The sequence below is a fragment of the Eubalaena glacialis genome, chromosome 9 (assembly GCF_028564815.1).
Source record: "Eubalaena glacialis isolate mEubGla1 chromosome 9, mEubGla1.1.hap2.+ XY, whole genome shotgun sequence".
Taxonomy (NCBI): domain Eukaryota; kingdom Metazoa; phylum Chordata; class Mammalia; order Artiodactyla; family Balaenidae; genus Eubalaena; species Eubalaena glacialis.
Genome location: NC_083724.1, coordinates 51,322,105 through 51,342,160, shown reverse-complemented (window position 1 = coordinate 51,342,160; position 20,056 = coordinate 51,322,105). Strand labels below are relative to the sequence as shown.

The 20,056-nt window shown below is 41.4% G+C and overlaps 1 protein-coding gene across 3 annotated transcripts in view; it reads left to right on the top strand.

The window, feature by feature from the left end:
* TJP2 (tight junction protein 2) overlaps positions 1–20,056 on the top strand; it is a 134,267-nt gene that overhangs the window by 10,992 nt on the left and 103,219 nt on the right. For 2 of the 3 annotated variants that reach the window (XM_061200358.1, XM_061200359.1), the window contains exon 1: positions 16,038–16,155. The gene's annotated coding sequence lies outside the window, so the exon portion shown is untranslated. Of the gene's footprint in view, positions 1–16,034; positions 16,156–20,056 lie in introns of those variants that run through there. The other variant, XM_061200357.1, reaches the window with a different exon arrangement.

The following is a 20,056-nucleotide window of genomic DNA, read 5'->3' as shown; positions in this document are numbered from 1 at the left end:
TGAGGAACTCAGGGTTGATTGAGGAAGTGGCACCCGGTGAGCTGAACAACCTGTGGGCTAGATCTCCAACCTTATTCTGCTCAGGCTTCCATAACAAATTACTGCAGCCTGGGGGGCTTAAACAACAGACATTTATTTCTCACATTTCTGGCGGCTGGAAGTCCGAGATCGGGGTGCCAGCGTGGTCCGGTTCTGGGTGAGGGTTGTCTTCCTAGCTTGAAAAAGGCAACCTTCTCACTGTGTGCTCACATGGCCTTTCTTAAGTGCATGCGTGTGGAGAGAGAGCCATCTCTCTCCATCTTCTTATGAGGACGCTTATCCCATCATGAGGATCCTACCTTCATGATGTAACCTAAACCTAATTTACATCCCAACACCCCACCTCCGATTACCATCATGCTAGGGATTAGGGATTCGATTGATGCATTTTGGGAGGACACAAACATTTAGTCCATAATAACCTGGGCCAATAAATATTTGCTGAGTAAATAATAATCATGGCTAGCACTTAGATAGCACCTCAGATGGTTAAGACCCTAAGTGTTTTGCATATACTTATTCAATTTAATTTTCACACAACTTTAATAAGTAGGTGCCATTTTTATCCCCTATATACAGATGAGGAAACTGAGGCCCTGGAGAGGTATACAGGCTTGACCAGGTCACACAGCTAATTAAATGTGAAGCTGGGATTCAAACCCAGGCAGTCTGGTTCTAGAGAGCAGGGTTTTAACCATTATACCCTATTGCCTCTTAGGAAGTAAACCCTAATATTATTGGGTATGTATCATACGCTGATTCCTGAGAGAGGAGAGATGCTGCAGATACAGGGTTAAGTACGACATCATATCTACCTTCTAGGCCATCATAGAATGCTGAGAGAGACAGAGCTGTGATTTTTGAAGTCAACTGAAATATATTGAGGCCAACAAGGAACTTTGTTTCACCTTTCCTTGTAACTGTAGTACATAGAACCATTGGCAGAGGCAAGTGTTTTGCTATTTCAGATGTATCTGGTGGCTGAAGTGCTCACAAAATTATATATATTGTTTAGGAAATAGTGGGCTGACTCATCAAATTAAAACTGAATATTTTTACTAGAGTTTCTAAAGTACTGATAATAATTAAATGATGGTAACACATATCCTAAAATTTATAATACTGTCAAGATACAATTTGAGAAAAAGTAGAACCACTTATATGAAAAACCTTTTTTAACTAAAAATAAATATAGATAATTTAGAAATATTTTACAGAAAAATTTAAGACAAAATGACTTTAAAAACCTTGTGGTGTTTCAGGATCTTGACTATTAGGGAAGCTCATGTATATGTGGAAGCTCAGTAAACCCAGGAGGTAACTCACTTTTATTGTCTGGATGGGGGTGTCCAGGGGAAAACCCAGCCCATGAGGAGGAGAAGGAGGACAGTGACCCCTAGGTGGGAAGGCAGCTTGTTGATGGTTGTGGAGAGACAGAGCTTCCTGGAGAAGGAGAAGGAAGAGGATGTCTTCTTGCCACAAACTCCACATTTGGATCCCCTGGAAATAGCAGATTTGGGAAAGAGGAGGTGAGGGAAGAGGAAAGCCTGCAGCCAAGAGGGGGCTAGAGGGTAGGGGTGAGATATCCTTCTGTCTCAGAGGAAGCAGCACTTCTGCTAGGGATCAGGAAGCAGATGTTCTGTCTGAATCCTCAGTTGCATGGAGGTCCATTCAAGAAGGCACTAGAACAGAGTAGGAAAGAGTCAGACCTGGGCTTGAATATCGGCTCTGCCACGTAGGAGCCGTGTGATCTAGGGCAGGTTTCTCAACTCTAAGCCTTAGTTTTCTCTTTGTAAAAGGGAGTCAATAATATTGCCTTCTCCCTGTATTGCTGTGGTTCAAGTTTCATTGCTCTTATGGTTATTTTTTGTCTCACGTCTGCAGCCTTCTGTCTTGAGAGAAGGAGGTTTTGTCTAGCCTCCCACACTCAGCCAATGATCATAAGCTCCTTCTGAAGGAATAGAATTTGGCTTGAGAAGAACACGGGGTCATTGCAGCTTAGCTTCAAGGTCTCCAGCTCCTCACAGCCACAGCTCAGCTTGTTGTTTGCTTCAGACCTTTCCACCTCTTGCTCTGCCTCAACAGGTAGTATCCCAACAGGCTGCATTTCTTTCTTGTGAAGGAGTCACATCATCTCATTTCCTGTCTCCTGAAGGTTTGGGGCTGCACTTTCACTCGAGGCTTGTTCAATCTGACATCACCAAGATGACCTGTTGAGTCTGCTTTTCTGTTCTCTTCTTCTGCAACATTGGTGTAAATTGATTTTTCTCTCCATCTTGGGTGGTGAGATGCATGCTTGGTTTTGGAACATGAGTCAGTTTCCTCCTGGATCTTCATGCCCGGTCATCAACATTATTGCCATCCCCTGATTCCAATTTATTACCCCGTTCTCTTCTCCAAGAGAAGCTGATTTTTTTTTTTTATTGAGATATAGTTGATTTACAATGTTGTGTTATTTATATATACATGTATGTATGTATATATACTTTTAAAGATTCTTTTCCATTATAGGTTATTATAAGATACTGAGTATAGTTCCCTGTGCTATACAGTGGGTCCTTGTTTTTTATCTATTTTATATACTTTATAGTAGTGTAATCCCAAACTCCTAATTTATCCCTCTCCTCCCCCCACTCCCGCTTCCCCTTTGGTAACCATAAGTTTGTTTCCTGTGTCTGTGAGGGGAAGCTGATCTTGAGTCATCAGTCCCACCAGACACTTGATCTAACTCCCCACACAAGCCCTAGAGTGCCGTCTGGAGATCCCAAGTCTTTCTCAGTTGCTCGTAATAGTTTTATATGGGATTTAACTTCTTCCTCTTTTATTTTATTGGATTCAGCTTCCAGAGGACAGATCCTTCTCACGGTATCAGACATTGGCTCATCTTGAACAAGACGCATTTTCTTTTCCCAGCTGATTTGCTATAAAGCATGTATGCTGGATCAAATCACAGGCTGGACATGTCCAGGCAACTCGCTTCTTCTGGGCTTTTATCTTTTTCATCTCACTTGATGAGGGCTTTCCTTTTTTTTTTTTTTTTTCCCAAGTTTAGGTAGCATTATGGATTGAATTGTATCCCCCCCCACCCAAATTCATATGTTGAAGTCCTAACCCCAGTACTTCAGAATGTGACCTTATTTGGAGATAAGGTCTTAACAGAAGTAATCAAGTAAAATTGAATTCATTAGGGTGGGCCCTAATCTAGTATCACCTGTGTCCTTATAAGAAGAGGAAATTTGGACACAGACACGTACAGAGTGAAGATGATGTAAAGACATAGGGAGAAGGTGGCCATCTATAAGCCAAGTAGAGAGCCCTGCCTCATGGGCCTCAGAACTTTGATCTTGGACTTCCAGCCTCCAGAACTGTGAGATAATAGATTTCTGTTATTTATGGCACCAGTCTGTGGTACTTTGTTACATCAGCCCTTGCAAACTAATACAGTCAGAATAAGAAATTCTGCCTGGAACCAAGAGAGATGTTAACACAGCAGCTGTCATGCACACTCCGCCATCTCCCACTGATGTCCCAGGAGAGCGAGACAGGGGCTCACATCATCAGGGTCTTCTGCCTTGAACTCTGAAGTGTCTCCTGGGTTTGCCAAAAGTACAGCATTGGGGCAGGATGAGGCTCCTCCAGGGGGGCCCCCGCACTGAGGCTCTGTGGCCAGCTCGGCCACAACACTGTGATCACTAAACAGGCTCTGCCTGGGAGCAAACCTGTGTCTGACACCCAGGCAGACCACTGCTGGGGTGGATTGGGGCGGAAGCCAAACCTGGATCAGTGTGGAAGCCGAACCCACCAACACTGCCCCAGACTCCTTCTTAACCTTTAATTAATCTTCTCCTTCCATGTCCCAGAGGACCCACCCTATCCTCTGCACATGCCTAAATACATAATTTAAATTCATTGTGGTTCCACTTTTTTTTGCTTTTTTAAAAATTTATTTATTTATTTATTTTTGGCTGCGTTGGGTCTTCGTTGCTGTGCACAGGCTTTCTCTAGTTGCAGCGAGTGGGGGTTACTCTTCATTGCGGTGCGCAGGCTTCTCACTGCGGTGGCTGCAAAGCATGGGCTCTAGGCATGCGGGTTTCAGTAGTTGTGGCTTGCAGGCTCTAGAGCGCAGCCTCAGTAGTTGTGGCGCACAGGCTTAGTTGCTCTGCGGCGGCATGTGGGATCTTCCTGGACCAGGGCTCGAACCTGTGTCTCCTGCATTGGCAGGCGGATTCGTAACCACTGCACCACCAGGGAAGCCCTGTGGTTCCACTGTTGAGAGATTAAACAGAAAGTATTTGAGAGAGAGCAGAAGTAACCTAGCCAAGTCTAGGTGGTTCAACCAAGAAGAGCTTTCTGGAAAAAATGAAGACGTAACTAATTAGCAAGGAAAAGAAAATAACACACACATATGACATATATTTTATGCTGGACATTACATGTGCTAAGTGCTTTACAAGTAAAAACTGATTTGGTTTTTTTTTTTAATTTTCCCTGTTTATTTCTTTTTTTTCCCCTCCAGTTTTATTGAGATATAATTGACATACAGCACTGTGTAAGTTTAATGTATACAGCATAATGATTTGACTTACATACATCATGAAATGATTATCACAAGTTTAATGAACATCCGTCATTTCATATAGATACAAAATTAAAGAAATAGAAAAAAAAATCTTTTGTGATGAGCGCTTTTAGAATATACTCTCTTAACAACTTTCATATGTAACATACAGCAGTGTTAATTATATTTATCATGTTGTACATTACATCCCTAGTACTTATTTATCTTATAACTGGAAGTTTGACCTTTTGACCACCTTCATCCATTTCCCCCTCCCTCTACCCCCACCTCTGGTAACCACATATCTGATTTCTTTTCCTATGAGTTTGTTTGTTTGTTTTTGAAGTATAACTGACCTACAGTGCTATGCTAGCTCCTGGTATACAACATAGTGATTTGGTATTTCTGTACATTTCAAAATGATCACCACAATATGTCTAATTATGATATGTCACCATACAAAGATATTACACAGTTATTAACTATATTCCCCATACTGTACATTTCATACCCATGACTCATTTATTTTGCAACCTAAAGTGTGTGCCTCTGATTTAGTTTTTAAAACAGCCCTATGAGGTCAGTGTTATTATTAGCCCCACTTTATAGATAATGAAATTGAGGCAAAGAAACATTAAGTGACTTGTCCAAGGTCACACAGCTAGTTAGTGGTGTAGCTGGACTTCAGTCCTGGGCAGTGTTGTGCCACAGTTCATGCTAAGGAGGTTGGGGGCTGGTGTTGGCAGGTGGGATGTGGGATTATGTGAACTTCTTCTCTCTAGCCAGTGGCCACAGACTGCTGGATCTCAACACTTCACACCTTGTGTAGTCCCTACCAAGTTCCAGAGACTCTGTCCCTTTCCGAAAGTTGCAGAGCAGAGGTGACTGATATCCCCTAACCCAATGAATGGCCAAGCCCTTCGTGACTTAAACCAGCTCCTGTCAGTGTTCTAAATTCTGTGCAATGCCACTGCTTATCTGCTCCCAGGCAAGAGACCTGCCAGAATCCTACAACTCTAGGTTCAGAGTAGAAATGTAACATGAACAGTTTCTACCAACAGTAATAAGGAGGGAATTTCCCTCACATAAGGAGTTGAAAGTTTTTTATTTCTTAGGAATGAGGGTACTTATAGAATTACTATGTATTCAAGTTATTTGGGAGGTACAGTCAAGTGATTTTAATTTTGGCTTTTAATTATTCAGTAGCAGAGATTAAAAATTTGTGAAACATGGTAAGGGAGAACTTCCCCAGTTGGTGAGTACCACCTGAGCTGGGCCCCTTTCCTCTGCTCCCTATAGCAGGCCCGGAGACCCTACTTTCTCTTTTTGATGGTTTCCATCATTCACTTCAGCCCCTAGGTTCCTGTACCCTTCAGTCAGTCTCCCTATTTTCCCCACAAAATCACTCATCCTTGGGCTTTTCTGTAGCTGCTGGGGAGGGTCAGAAGTTTGTAAGTACTCCTTGTGCTTGCCTGCAAAGAAATGAGGATTAAGGAAGGTTTCTTACAGAGGTATTAGGCATGGAAAAAGAAGGACAGATGGGAGAGATGGAAGGAAGGCAGGGAGATGATATCCACTGACTACAAATACATTATCTTATTTATTATTTAAAGCCACCTCTGCACTGTGGTCTTCTTGCAGCTTTACAGATAAAGAAATAGGCTCAGAAGGGTCAAGTAACTTGTTCAAGGTCACATGGTGTTAAACAGCAGAGGTGGGATTCAAATCAAGTCTTCCCATTTAAACTCAGCTCTCTTTCCCTGTGTCACGGGTTTGGTATGACTGGGCACCCCAGGAATGGGTGAGGATGGCTTCAAGGTCTCATGCCAGGAGAGCCAGGAGGAGGATGCAAGAAACAGGAAAAGGCAAGAAGCAACTGCTGCTGGGGGCTGGGCAGTGGGTTCCTTCAGGTAGATATTGGGTTGGGTGGGAGGACAGAGTTGAAAGGACAGACTTGGTGACATCCAGTTGAAGGTAATAGTATAAACCCAGTAGTGAGTGCATTTTGAGACTGGCTATGAAGAGAGAAGACTAGTATGAGGTGACCGGGGGTTGGCGGGGGTGGGGGGAGAAATGGGGGGGGGTGTTAAATCTAGGAGATCCGCAACTAATCTTGAACTCTTTGTAATTCTCTTACACCATGTAGTCTGTTTTTCTTACAGTGTTCTAGTGGCTCATCTGAGTAGCAAACATGTAAAGATGTATTCTATATGAAGCTACTGGGGGCGGGGGGTGGGGATGAAATTATGCCTAAAGTCATATAATTTATCTTATGTGCAGTGGAGTTAAAAAAAAAAAAAAAAGGACTGTTTCCCCGACTCTTCTACTTTTAGTTAAGGCTTTTTTCAGCTCCCTGAAAAGCAGACCACACCCTGTATAACAGCCTGTTTGGGGCATTAGTTCATTTCCATTTTTATACTTCTAAAGCACAGGAACAGTTAGAATACCCCATGCAGAAGGATGTCCACTGTTTTCCTCCCGCAGAAATAAGTAGAAATAATCAGTTCAAAGGGAAGGTCAGTCTTATCTGTGAATTTTTATATTCAATTTTGATTATTCAGAAAGAGAACTTGAGCATCCTGACTTAAAAGTTTTTTGGATCATGTATACTTAACCATTTTTAAAAAATAAATAAGTGATTTTTAAATCAGATAGTTGTAGTTATAAAGAATTTCTAGAACTCTAGAAATTGGAATTAACCAAGTAAATGAATATTTACGAAGATGTTATAGAATTACAAAGAAAATAGCCTTATAATTACATATCTGGATGGAGTGTTTTGGCTAGATTTATTTTCTTCTGTGTTGTTGTCCTCATGTACTATTATGAGGGAGTTCATACAAAGATGACAGTTTTAAAAAATGAATAAATAAAGTAGAAAACTGAACAATCTTATTTGTGGAAGAAAAGCAAATTCTTTCTAATTACTTGCTAAAGCAGAATTTTTTTCCTAATGAAAGACCCAATTTTAATCTTGTATGACATCATCATAGATAAGAATCACTTTGTAAGAGTTATTACGTTAAATGCATCAGAAATTCCGACAGAAAATGAAACTCTAATACATGCCGTTTGTAAAGTATTGTCACTTTCACTGTAGTAAAACAGCTTCCAACGGATGACAAGTTTAGCTTGATTTTTGTTGTTGGCAACTCAGACTTCATTTCTTGTTTGAGAGGGTTGTGTAGTAATTTTTATCACGCGTCATTAGAAATACAATTTGTTAGAACAAAGACTGTTGTGTAAGTATAATTACATCGTCCTGTATGATTAAATGAGGGCTGTATTGGAGCTTTTTTTGGCAGTGGCAGCTGTAGCCAACCAAGTTCAGCCTATAAAAGAATTCCTGTGACTAACTGGTACTAATTGTTTGTAGAACGACCAGTGGGAGTAATATCATGAATGCTATGGAAATGGAATATTCCAAGATCAAATGGTTTGTCCCTTGTTTTCACCACTTACTTGTGGTCAGATTATATTACAGTATCCATAGGAGATTCATTCCAGGACCCCCAAGGATACCAAAACCCGGAGGTGCTCAAGTCCCTTATATAAAATGGCATAGTATTTGCTTACAACCTACACACATTCTCCTGTATACTTTAAATCATCTCTAAATTACTTATAATATCTAATATAGTGTAAATGCTACATAAATAGCTGTAAATACAATGTAGATGCTATGTAACTAGTTGTGAGTACTATGTAAATGCTATATAAATAGTTGCCAGAGCTAGGCAAACTCAAGTTTTGCTTTTTGAAACTTTCTGGAATCCTCCCCCCCAAGGTTGGTTTTATCTGTGGATAGTAATCCTCAAATGTGGAGGGCCGACTGTAATTATATAATCGGGCCACGTGAAGCGGGGGCTTTTAGTCTGTTGCTGGTTTTGGAAGATAACTTAGTGTTCATCTGTTCAGGCCTCCCATAAAGAGGGAAGTTGAGGCTTCGAGAGCAGTTGAAGTGTTAAGTTACCGACCTTGAAACTTTTTTTGCTCACACACCCCATCAGATTTTTAAGCAGACTCTATAATATATATGAGTATATTACTTTATAAATTATATACTTTGGGAACTAAGATCCTGCATACTTCAAGGCGCAGCCAAAAAAAAAAAAAAGATATACTTTTATGTAATTTAAAATATACAGTAAGTTCCTTACATATGAACCTTCACATTGTGAACTTTCAAAGATGCGAATGTGCGTTCTCATGCCCAATCATGTAAGTTCGTTCCCATGTCTAGCGTACATTGTCACATGCAGCTTGCCCTCCGTGTCCTATTGCTGACGATCCTTCAGCTCTACCATCTCCCACCTCCTCTCCCTCCTCCAGTCAGTAACTTTTCTTGCCTGTTCACTTGATGCCAGCTCCTGTATGCCAGCTGTTGTACTGTACTACTGTACTTTTCAAGGTACTGTACTGTAAGATTTAAAATGTTTTCTTTATTTTTTGTGGGGTTTTTTAATGTACTAGCTGTGTGAAAAGTATTATAAACCTATTACAGTACAGTACTATATAGCCGATTGTGTTAGTTGGGTACCTAGGCTAACTTTGTTGGACTTTGAAGAAATTAGACTTACAAATGTGCTCTTGGAACGGAACTCGTTCATATGTAGGGGACTTACTGTATTAGTTCCTAAAGTAAACATTACAAATATTTAATAACATAAATGCTTAAACTAAAATTTTAATAGACAAGAGACAAAAAAGAAATAGATGGTTTAATATTTTGTTCCCACACCCCAAAGATTGTTGGCATATGCACCCTACTTTGGAGACCACTGATTTAGGTCCCTTAAGTTAAAAAAAAAAGAAAGAAAAAAGAAACTTGCTGTTAAGGAAAGAGAGAGACTGTGGAAGAAGAGTTCAAGATTTGGGGGGATGTGGAAGGGTTTGGGACACCTATTCACTGTGAATATCTAGGTCAGTCAGAAGTATTACAGGACGACTCTCTTTGATTTTACTTCCCTTCTGTATATGAGTTTGTTTAGACAAGGAGCAGTACAACTCGTATTGCAGTAAATAGAAAAGAGAAAATAGCTTGAAGAAGTGGTCAGGGAGGCGTATAAATCAGAACTCTTTCAGAGTGACAAAAAACTCAACTAAAACTAAATTTCACAAAAATCAATTTATTATCTTAATAAAAGTGTACCTAGGATCTCCTAGGATGACAGTTATCTTAGGCACAGCTGGATCGAGAAACTCAAATGATGTCATCACATTTCCCCTGGTACTGTTCCTCAGCAACTAGTGGAGAGCCCTTTCTACCTGGTGGGGAACATGATTGCTAGCAGCCCTAACCTCCTATCAGCCCTGGTTACCAACTGCAGTGGAGAGAGGGCATTTCTCTCTGAATGTCTTATTTTCAGCCCCGGGGAGGACTGGTCTACCCAGGCTGGGTCATGTGGACTGTGGCCCCTTAGGTGGGCCATGTGATGGACCATCCACCTTTACCCCATGAAAAGAGGGTAAGAAAAGTCCTTACAGCTGAGAGGAGACATTTATAAAAAAGGGAGAGGGGTTCGATTCTGAATATCTCCAAATAGTTATTATTTCCATGCTAGCAGAGCTCACCTCTGTTGGGTTTTAGAGGTATTTAAAAAGATATTAAAAAAAAAAAAAAACAGAATTGTTTCTCTGTTAATTAATCTTTGCTTTGCAATTGACTCAAGCAAAAAGTTTATAGCATTTAGAAGTGCATTGCCATAAATGACAACTGGAACTCCTTTTTCAGTGTCAAGCGCAGCCTTTTAGAGAGAGGTATTTATAGAAGGAGGAGATCTGCTTCTGATTTTAGTTCACCCAGAGGCACGCAGGCTTTTTGGACCAATTATTATTTTATTACTAGACCTTGAGATAAATCTCGTCCTGTGCCGTTAGTGCTTGAAGGATTAGTGGCCTCAAGGATTTATGTGTGGATTAATTGGGGATTGTACGTTAGATTGCCGTGTTTAAAACCACCGTCATCCTGCAAATCATTTTCATTAGTGCTTTATTCAAAATTCTCTAGCCTTATATAATACTGACGTCGCAGGGAAGTTTCTTTATTTATTCGTGGTTTGGCCTTGGCCTCGCCCCCATGCCTTACCCCCTACAGTGGAGTGTAATAGCTCTGCCTAGGGGTACGCTGAGCATCTAAAAGCAGAGCAGCTTCCGGTAGTGCAAAGATTACTTCATCTGCTTCAACGGAACAGTGCCCAAAATTTACTTGACCTTGTACTGAGAGAGACAAGATGAGGTACAAGAAATATACGGCTATTCTGGAAGCAGCAGTTGGTATCACCCCACTTAACAAAAGAGAACTTCTACCTGAGAGCAGAAGACACGTGAACCTTTGGCAGCACCCCGGGTAAGCAGCGGAGACCGGAAGATGCTTTGTGTGTTTCTGGGGCCTAGATGGGAGAAAGTGTCATCCCTGTCATAAGGGTAATAGATGTTGAGTTCTTCGTTGAGAACTTGTTTCTTTCTTTGCTTTTCTTTTTGTGTAGTTAGCCTCCCATTTATTTGTTTAGTTCTTATCAGCATTTTAAATAACATTGCTCCCCAAAGCAATTTATACATTTTATCTCGTTTATCATATTCATTTTCTAAGCACACTACCTTTTTATGGCTAAAGTTAAATTCCATTTCAAGTTCCATCTGAGCTCAGATTCCAAATTTGTGTCATCTCAGCAAATGAGAACTTGTTTCTTCCAGGCAGATATGGACTTCCCAGACTGAATTAAAATAGTCAGTAATGAAATTCATGGAAATAATACTCTAAGAAAATTCCTGGTCTAGCAGTCAAGAAGATGAAGTAATGGGTGTGTCTAGAGCCCATTTTTACATTCAGATATTTTAATTTCATGATTTTGAAATTTTTTTTACATGGTCTATAAACGTAGCAGTTCTTAAAGATGAAGTAAATTGTGCCTTATTTTGTTTTTCCTACAATGCAAGTATTTTTCTGACTGAAGTGTACATGCAGACTATGTTTCAGGTAAACACTTCTCTTGAAACAGCAGTCTTTGCTTCACATCTCTTTCTACAGCCCCACTGATTTACCATGTTGAAGAAGGGTTTCTGAATGGTTAAGAGGCCTCAGTCCTGACTTTATTCTCTGAAGTCCTTCATCTGTGTCTTTTATATGTTGAGAAGTTTAACTGAAGGTGTCTGTATGGTGCACAGTATTTTTAAAGACCAAATTCAATTTTTAAACTGAACAAGCCACACATTGGCACTCAAGGACCAACTTGAGGTATCTGTATAGCTAATGATATTTCTTTTTAAAAACTAGAAAGTCACTAGCTCATTTTATCATATAAACAACAGATATTCAGAAAAATAAGGAGGAAAAAAATCATCCATAGTCCCATCTTCCTGAAAGGATTACTATAATCATTTAGGTCAGTAGTTCTCAAGGGAGGGGGTGCAGTGGCAGGAATTGTCCCCTAAAGGATATTTGGCAATGTCTGGTCACAGTTCTGGTTGTTCCAGCCCTTGGGGGTTGTGCGTGGTACTGGTATCTAGTGGGTAGAGGCCAGGGATGCTGCCCAACATCCTACAATGGACAGGACAGCCCCCGCCCCCCACAATAAAGAATTATCCAGTAAAAAATGTCCATGCTACTGCTGTTGAGACACTTGATTTAGGTAGATTCTCTTCGAATCTAAAAGGTAGTTTTTATTGGAAATAAATTAGGTATTTCTTTGGGAAGTTTCAGAGATGCTTTAGAATGGAATCCTGAGGCAGCATGATGATGACAAGGATGATTTTGCTGTTGTCTTGAAAGTCAAAGGAAGTGAGTATATGTGTAGAGGGTGCAAGAGGTATAGAGTGACCCTAGGAGAGGCATTGTGGGTCAGTGTTTAGTGATGACTATGGAAAACATGTTGTAATGACCAAAATGTGATTCCTCAAGTAGCCCCTAGAGATTGGGCATACCTTAACCCGGCCCTTTGTCCCAGAATGACAGAAATTTAGAGCTGGGAGGACCTTTTGTAAGGGATGGCAAACAAGTTTCATAAGTCAGGCCAAAGCCTGCTGATGGGTGGACGACTTAGAGGGTCAAGTCAGGGAGGATCCCCAGGCCAAGTATGGAGTATTGTGAATAATGAAGGATGTTTGTTCTGGACATATAATTTGGAGAATTGGGAAGCTGCAATACACATGGCTGATATCTTTACCATTCCTTAATTCTAATTTGGTCTTCGAATTTTACAAGTGTGAAACAGCCTCATTTGAGTCATCATGATCAAGGGCTTGGCCCTCAGACAGCAGCTGGATGTTCTTAGTTTCTGGCTCAGGACCATTCATTAAGGGATTAACCCTAAACAAACACACGTGATTCAGATGTGTAAATTGATTGCCACATTCTTTATTTCTTTTTGGAGATAACCTTTTCCAGCCATCAGAATGAGTAAGTACCCTAGGTAGAACCGCCTCTGGTTCTCCTCAATTCCCAAGTCTAGCCAAACAGAAGTCAAATTATTCATTCCAAAGTGATCCTTAATAAGGGAAGTTGAGTGTTCCTTTTTTTTTTCTTAAGAGAACGTTCCTTTAAGCCTGATGAAATAGCACTTCATCACAGGTCAAGATCTTCCTTATATCTGTAAAACTTTGAGTTCCTTGAATATACATGGACAAAACAGTATTTTGCTGATCCTCATTTTTTGTTTGCTGACTCTCTTATCACCTCACACAGCCTTCCTGTGGACATATAAATATCCCTTGCTGACCTTGTAGTAAACTCTCCTTTCCTGGTATCCTAGGACGGATTATCTCCTACTGATTAATTTACTTAATGAGCTCTAAATCCTTCAGAGGCACCTTGATATCTTATTTCTCACCCTTTAATGTGCATATGAATCACTCTGTTAAATGCAGATTCTAATTCTGCAGATGTGTTGGGGCCTGAGAGTCTGCATTTTAATATGCTACCAGGTGATACTGTCAGTTCAGGTGATGCCCACCCAGTGGATGGTCCAGATGATGCTGATGCTTCAGTCATGAACCACACTTGGAGGAACAAGCATCTAGAGAGGCACTTTCCATGATATCCTACTTGTTCTCTCTTGACCTCAGAGTTCTCTGATCTTCCTGAAAACTTTTTGTCCCAATACCTTCCCTCCCTGCAGCTGTTAGACGTCTCAGTGGTAAGAAGGTAGGTGGTTGGCTGTGCTTCTACAGAGGGAAATCTGCCCACCAGCATTCAGACTGGAGATTTCTATTGAGCTGGTTGACTGAATAGTGGGCCCAGTATTTCTTCCAAGAATTCTATCCCTTTCATACTTTTCAAGAAATATTCCAATTGCTGCAACTTACATATAATACTGCATAGTATTTAAGAGCAGCTCCTTTTGTGTTTTAAAACATAATTGGAAGTCAGGTCATGATTGAGTTTTCAAAACCTCAAGGAATTCTTTCACCACCAACCCCCTCCTCCTTTTAGTACTTTGTCTTGCTGTCTGCAAACAGGCCTGTGCTGGGGCTTCTACTCTGCAAAATGTAATCACATGATAGGCCAAAACTGGCTGAACCAGCCAATTGACTGAATATTGCAAGTTTATTGAAGCACAGATTGGATGTCTTACACATGTGTGTATTGACCCTAATGCCCGGCAAATGACAGGTGCACAGCAAATATTTTGCCAGTGCTTACTTGGTTTTAGCATAGCCACAAATGAAAAAAAAAATTTTTTTTAAAGAATTGACATCCATTTACAAAAATACTGAGCCACTTATGGATTTCCCTTTTAAAATTTTGTAAAGTTTTCCAGCACTAACTCCTGTTACCTGACAAAAATTTGCATATTGAACAGCAAGAGTATTATTTAGTTTTTTCTTCCAAGCTTATTATTGACAAGGTAGCCCTAGTCAATAATAGTGTATTTCAGAAATGGCTGATTGTTATTGGTGGTTCCTGTACATGTCAAAAACCTCAGGCAATATCATAAAAGAAAGTTAAAATCAGGATGCTATCAAAATTCAGAAAACTGATTTAATTCAAAAGCAAGCCATTTCAATAAAAGAAGCAAACTCTCTTTGGAACTGACACCTGTAGGAAAATTTCATATTAAGGCCAAAAGCATAACCAAGCCCACCTTGATCTGCTGGGCATTTATTTATCGTGGGAAGTAATAATAGAAACCATATATGGGCTGGGCTGTAATCCTGTTGCTTGCTTTGTAGGATATCCAGATGGCTCTGCTTTAGCCTGTGCCCACATTTCCTGCTGATCCTTGGAGAAGGGAAATGTGTCCCCTGCCTGTACAAATAGAATGGACACTATCTCTTATTTCTGTTTCATTGTGTAGGGAGTGTTTTGCACAGATGCCACAATATCACTTTGTCTAGCAAACAGAAGAGTGTGTCCAGAACTGGTGAGAAGCCACATTCCTCCTCCCACTGTTAGCGCTCTCTGCGATGCCCCACGTGAGGCTGCCGAGGCCCAGGCCCAGCCCAGAAATGAACTTGCCTCCTTGTGCTATGTGAAAGGCACATGCAGGGTTCATAAAAATGTCCAGGAAGGGTTTTCTTGGGTTTCCTTGGGATGAGGGGTAAAAAGAAAAAAAGTATTTGCCATCTTTTCTGATTCGGGGCAACCCACACATAAATATATACAGACAAGCCAGTATTGTAATTACCTTTTAGTTGAAAATGTTTTTTCTACTGCATATTTTAAAATGGTAAATTTTATGTTAAGTGTATTTTACCACAATTTAAAAAAAGTTTTCTCTAGATGTTTTCTCACCTGCTGAGTATTTTTTTTTTTAACCTGAAAAGTGAATTCTTATAAGAGCTTCATCCTCAGGATGGTCCTCAGGTGGATTCATGGTGCCAAACTTCACATGATTACTCATTTTTTTTCTATTTTTTGAAGACTAGAAACATTAGGGGCAGCAATTTCACTCAGAGATATATTTCCAAGAGAAATGAAAACTAGGTCCATGTACACATTTGTGCATAATAGCTAAAAAGTGGAAACAACGAACCAAATGTCCATCAGCTGTAAAGTGGATAAGTATGATATATCCATACAGTGGAGTGAAGCTCTGACACAGGCTACAATGCAGATGCAACTTGAAAACATTCTGCTAAGTGAAAGAAGCCAGTCACAAAAGGTCACGTATTGTATGAGTTCATTTGTATGAAATCTCCAGAACGGGTAACTATATAGAAACCCAAATTAGATTGGTGGTTATCTCGGGCTAGGGTTGGGGAGGGGAGGGAATTGGAGGATTAGGGAGTGATGTCTAAGGGGTCCTGGGTTTCTTTCTTGAAGTAATGAAAATATTCTAACATGGATTGTGGTTATTGTTTGTACAAGTCTGGGAATATATTAAAAGCCATACTGTAAATGGGTAAATTGTACAGAATGTGAACTTCAGTGCATTTCGAAGATCTTGCCAAGCTGGGAATGACTGTGCTGGATTTTTAACAACACTGTCTTTTTCAGGGTGCGAAGTACCACATTATTATCATCTCCCTGTGAGTGGGATTGGCACCCCAGCAGCACCTCTTGGCACAAGTGCTCCAGGAAACACAGACTAGTGCCGGTTGACAGCCTGCTTTACCAGGTAACTTGCTTTTTTGTCTCTCATCAGCCTAGTTACTGGCTTTCCTACACCAAAAGTGTGATGTAAATTATGTCACATCCTAGAAGGCAAGGCCACCATTTTCGATGTTGCTGATAGTGAAACTGTTTAATATCCAAGAAAATTTAATTGTAATGGCCTATTTCCCAAAGAACAGAAGGATCTTACCTGCATTTATGATCTGAATTGATAGGTAATTTTGGGCGAATGCCAACTGAGGTGCTTCCTGCTAAAGCATGTAAGTCCAACCCCCGTAGTTCAGAATAAATGCCTAGCAAGGTATTTTGATGTCTAGGGTTATAGGTCATTTTGGTAGGTCATGTTTGTTCTATTAGCTTTGAGGTAGCAGAATTATATAACAGTGGTAAGCACTTTGCTGAAAATAAAAAAGACATCAGTCACACTGGCTTCTAAAGATTAATTATGTACAGGCTTTTAGCAAAATAGGTGAGTATTATCTATTTACTGATTCAATTTTAAGTACGAATTAAATGGGATTTACAAGGTATTAAATTTTATTTTGACAGATGCTGGGATGTATTTGTTCTTAGTTACACTTTAACCACTGGTTATAGGCCTGACCATGGATGGCTGGAATGGGGTTAGAATTTTTTCTGTGTGCTTGTTTCATAATTCCTGTCTGTTTAAGCTCGAGGACCCTGCTGGGGTGGATTCCAGCTGCATGTCAGCATTGGAGTTTAGTGGAGTGTGAATAGCAGATAGCTGTTCAAATCCTAGTGTTCCTGCCTTCCGACCCTGTGATCTTGGGCACATCTTAAGGTCTGAGAGCCCCAGATCTGTAAAAAGGGAGTGTTAGGGAATTCCCTGGTGGTCCAGTGGGTAGGCCGCTGCGCTTTCACTGCTGAGGGCATGGGTTCAATCCCTGGTCAGGGAACTAAGGTCCCCCAAGCCGTGCAGAGCAGCCAAAAAAAAAAAGGGAGTGTTAACATGAAGCTGAATGAGTTAACATATAGCAAGCACTGGGCACAAACCGAGGCCTTAACCGAGGCCTTTCTTGGAGTCTAGTTGTCCAAATGGGGACACTTGCGTGGGGAAGTCCTTAGTGTCCACTGAACTGACAGGGCTGGGAGTGGATTTTGTTTACTGAGATGTTCTCTATGGAGCTCGTAAAGGTTCCAAACATAAGACAGATGCTTGCCCAGACCCCGGAAGTGGTTTTCCTGAAAGTAAATTTCTAGGTAGGATCTGTTGCTTTAGTCAAATGACTTAGAGGGGCGGCATGGAGTATGGCAAAGGAGGGGTTGGAGCCGGCATTGTCTTTGGAGGGAAGGATCTTTCTGACTCAAGCAAGCCCTTTCTGATAAATATCTCCCTGGTCTGATTCCCTGCACTAGTGACCACATTCCCTTCAACATCAGTTTGGTTTCCCAAGTCAGCGTCTTACTCCAAAGCTCTTTCATGTATAAACACTGAAGCTTGGGTTTCTGGGTAAATTAGCCTTAGGTGAGCTTGGGTGGTGAGGTTTTCCCCACATGACTGTAGTTTCAAATCCAGCAAACATTTATTAGGAGCCTTTGATTTGCCAGGCACTGGGCAAGGTGTTTTCACCCATCTTGTTTATCCTCAGAACATTCCTGAGGAGCTATTGCCAGCTCCCTTTTGCAGATAAGGAAACTGAGATGCAAAGATTTTAAGTGGTTTCCCCAAGATTGCATAGCCTCTGATTCCTAAGTTCAGTGAGATTCCTATAGTAGCAGCTGTTTTCTATACTAACTTTACAGAGCTTGAAGACTTAACTCCTAAACTAGGATAGTAACAGGTTTTTCTCAAGGGCCAGTTCTGATCAATCGATAGTGGCTGCCTGGAGTTAAGGATTCCTAGGTGCTGTCCACGTTTGTTGAGTAAGAATGTTGTGATCCATAAGCAATGTCTGGTATGGATGGAAGAGGGTCCCTGTAGAGCACACTCTTGACCTGAGGTTTCTGATCATCAGCTTCTACCTGCAGCTGTCCTCCTTTACAATCTTGGAGTCTCTGGAGAGCACTATTTGCCTGGCACTTGTTTGTTGCTACTTTAAGGGGCTTTGGTGTTCACTTTTCTGATATGGCAAAATCACCTTTGCCTCTTTGCTCTCAGGAAGGATGCTAAGAGTCTGGGCGGAGACTCACTTCCTAGACATGGATTCTGTTAGGTAATTTAGATACCTTAGAGTTATTACCAGTTCATCCCATAATATGGGCATAGAAAAGTGAGTTGAAGGTGAAAATTAAAAACTTTTACTTCTGTGCCCCTAGGAGCCCCTCTGCGGTGCCCTCTCCCCTGGGGGCTCCTCATCAGTAGGGATACCTGGGGAGCTCACACCAGCAGCCCAAGCTCTTCATATGGAATTGGAGACACTCATCACAGTAGCTCTCAAACTTTAACTGCATCAAAATCACCTGGAGGGCTTGTTAAACCACAGATTCCTGGGTCCCACCCCACGGAGTTGCAGCTTCAGTCAGTCTGGGGTGAGGCCCAGGAATTTGCATTTCTAACAAGTTCCCATTCAGGCTGATACTTCTGGTTTCCCAACCATGCTTTGAGAACCACTAACTTGGACAGTACTTTTTTTTTTTTTTTTAATTAATTTTATGGCTGCATTGGGTCTTCATTGCTGCACACGGGCTTTCTCTAGTTGCGGCGAGCGGGGGCTACTCTCCGTTGCGGTGCGCGGGCTTCTCATTGTGGTGGCTTCTCTTGCTACGGAGCACGGGCTCTAGGCGTGCGGGCTTCAGTACTTGTGGCACGCGGGCTCTAGAGCACAGGCTCAGTAGTTGTGGTGCACGGGCTTAGTTGCTCCACAGCATGTGGGATCTTCCCAGACCAGGGCTCGAACCCGTGTCCCCTGCATTGGCAGGCGGATTCTTAATCACTGCACCACCAGAGAAGGCCCTGGACAGTACTTTCAACAGCTGCTGTAGAGCATCGGTTTGTTTACAGGTGGCGTGTGGCCAGTTTCCCTACCTGTGGTGAAGGGATTCTTTCCGCAAACATTTAATGAGCACCTCACACAGCACTGCCTGAGGGGAATTTAGAGGAATGTAAAGGCTTGTCATGGGGCATTTGGGAGTCTAATTTGGGATCAGTAATTACATTGCTGTGTGAAAAGGGCTGCACTCACCCTATACTGTAAGCAGAAGGCCTGAGGCAGTGATTATGTGACAGGAGGCCTCCTGGGGGAGGTGATATTCAAGAGGAACCTGAGGAGGGAAAGTTGTTGGCCAGGTATGCAAAGAGGGGAAAAGAAACGCGGGGAGCAAGGCTGTGCATCAGAGGCCTGGAGATGCTGCACTGAGTGAGAAGAAAAGTTGTTTGTGGTGAGAATTCCATTGTAATTCTGATAGGAAGTGAAGTATCAACCTACAGTAATAAAGATGAAAGCTTTTTGTTTATTTGGGTGCTTATTACAGTGTACTTGGTACTGCGCTGTTTCACCTGCATTGTCTTCATTTAATTCTCATACCCACCCTATGAGGTGTAGGTCCAACTGTAATCTTGCTTTGTATTAGTTTCCTAGGACTGCAGTAAAAAAAAAAATCGCAGATTGGGTGGTGTAAACAACAGAAATGTATTGTCTCCCAGTTTTGGAGGCTACAGGTCTGAAATCAAGTTGTTGGCAGGGTTGGTTCCTTCTGAGAGTTATGAGGGAAGGATCTGTTCCAGGCCTCTCTCCTCAGCTTGTCAGAGGTCGTCTTCCCTCTATATGTGTATGTCTCTGTGTCCAAATTTAACCTTTTTATAAGGATACCAGTCATACTCGATTACGGCCCACCCTAAAGACCTCACTTCAACTTGATTACCTCTGTAAGGACCCTGTCTCCAAATAAGATCATATTCTGAGGTATTGAGGGCTAGAACTTCAACATGTGAATTTTGAGGAAAC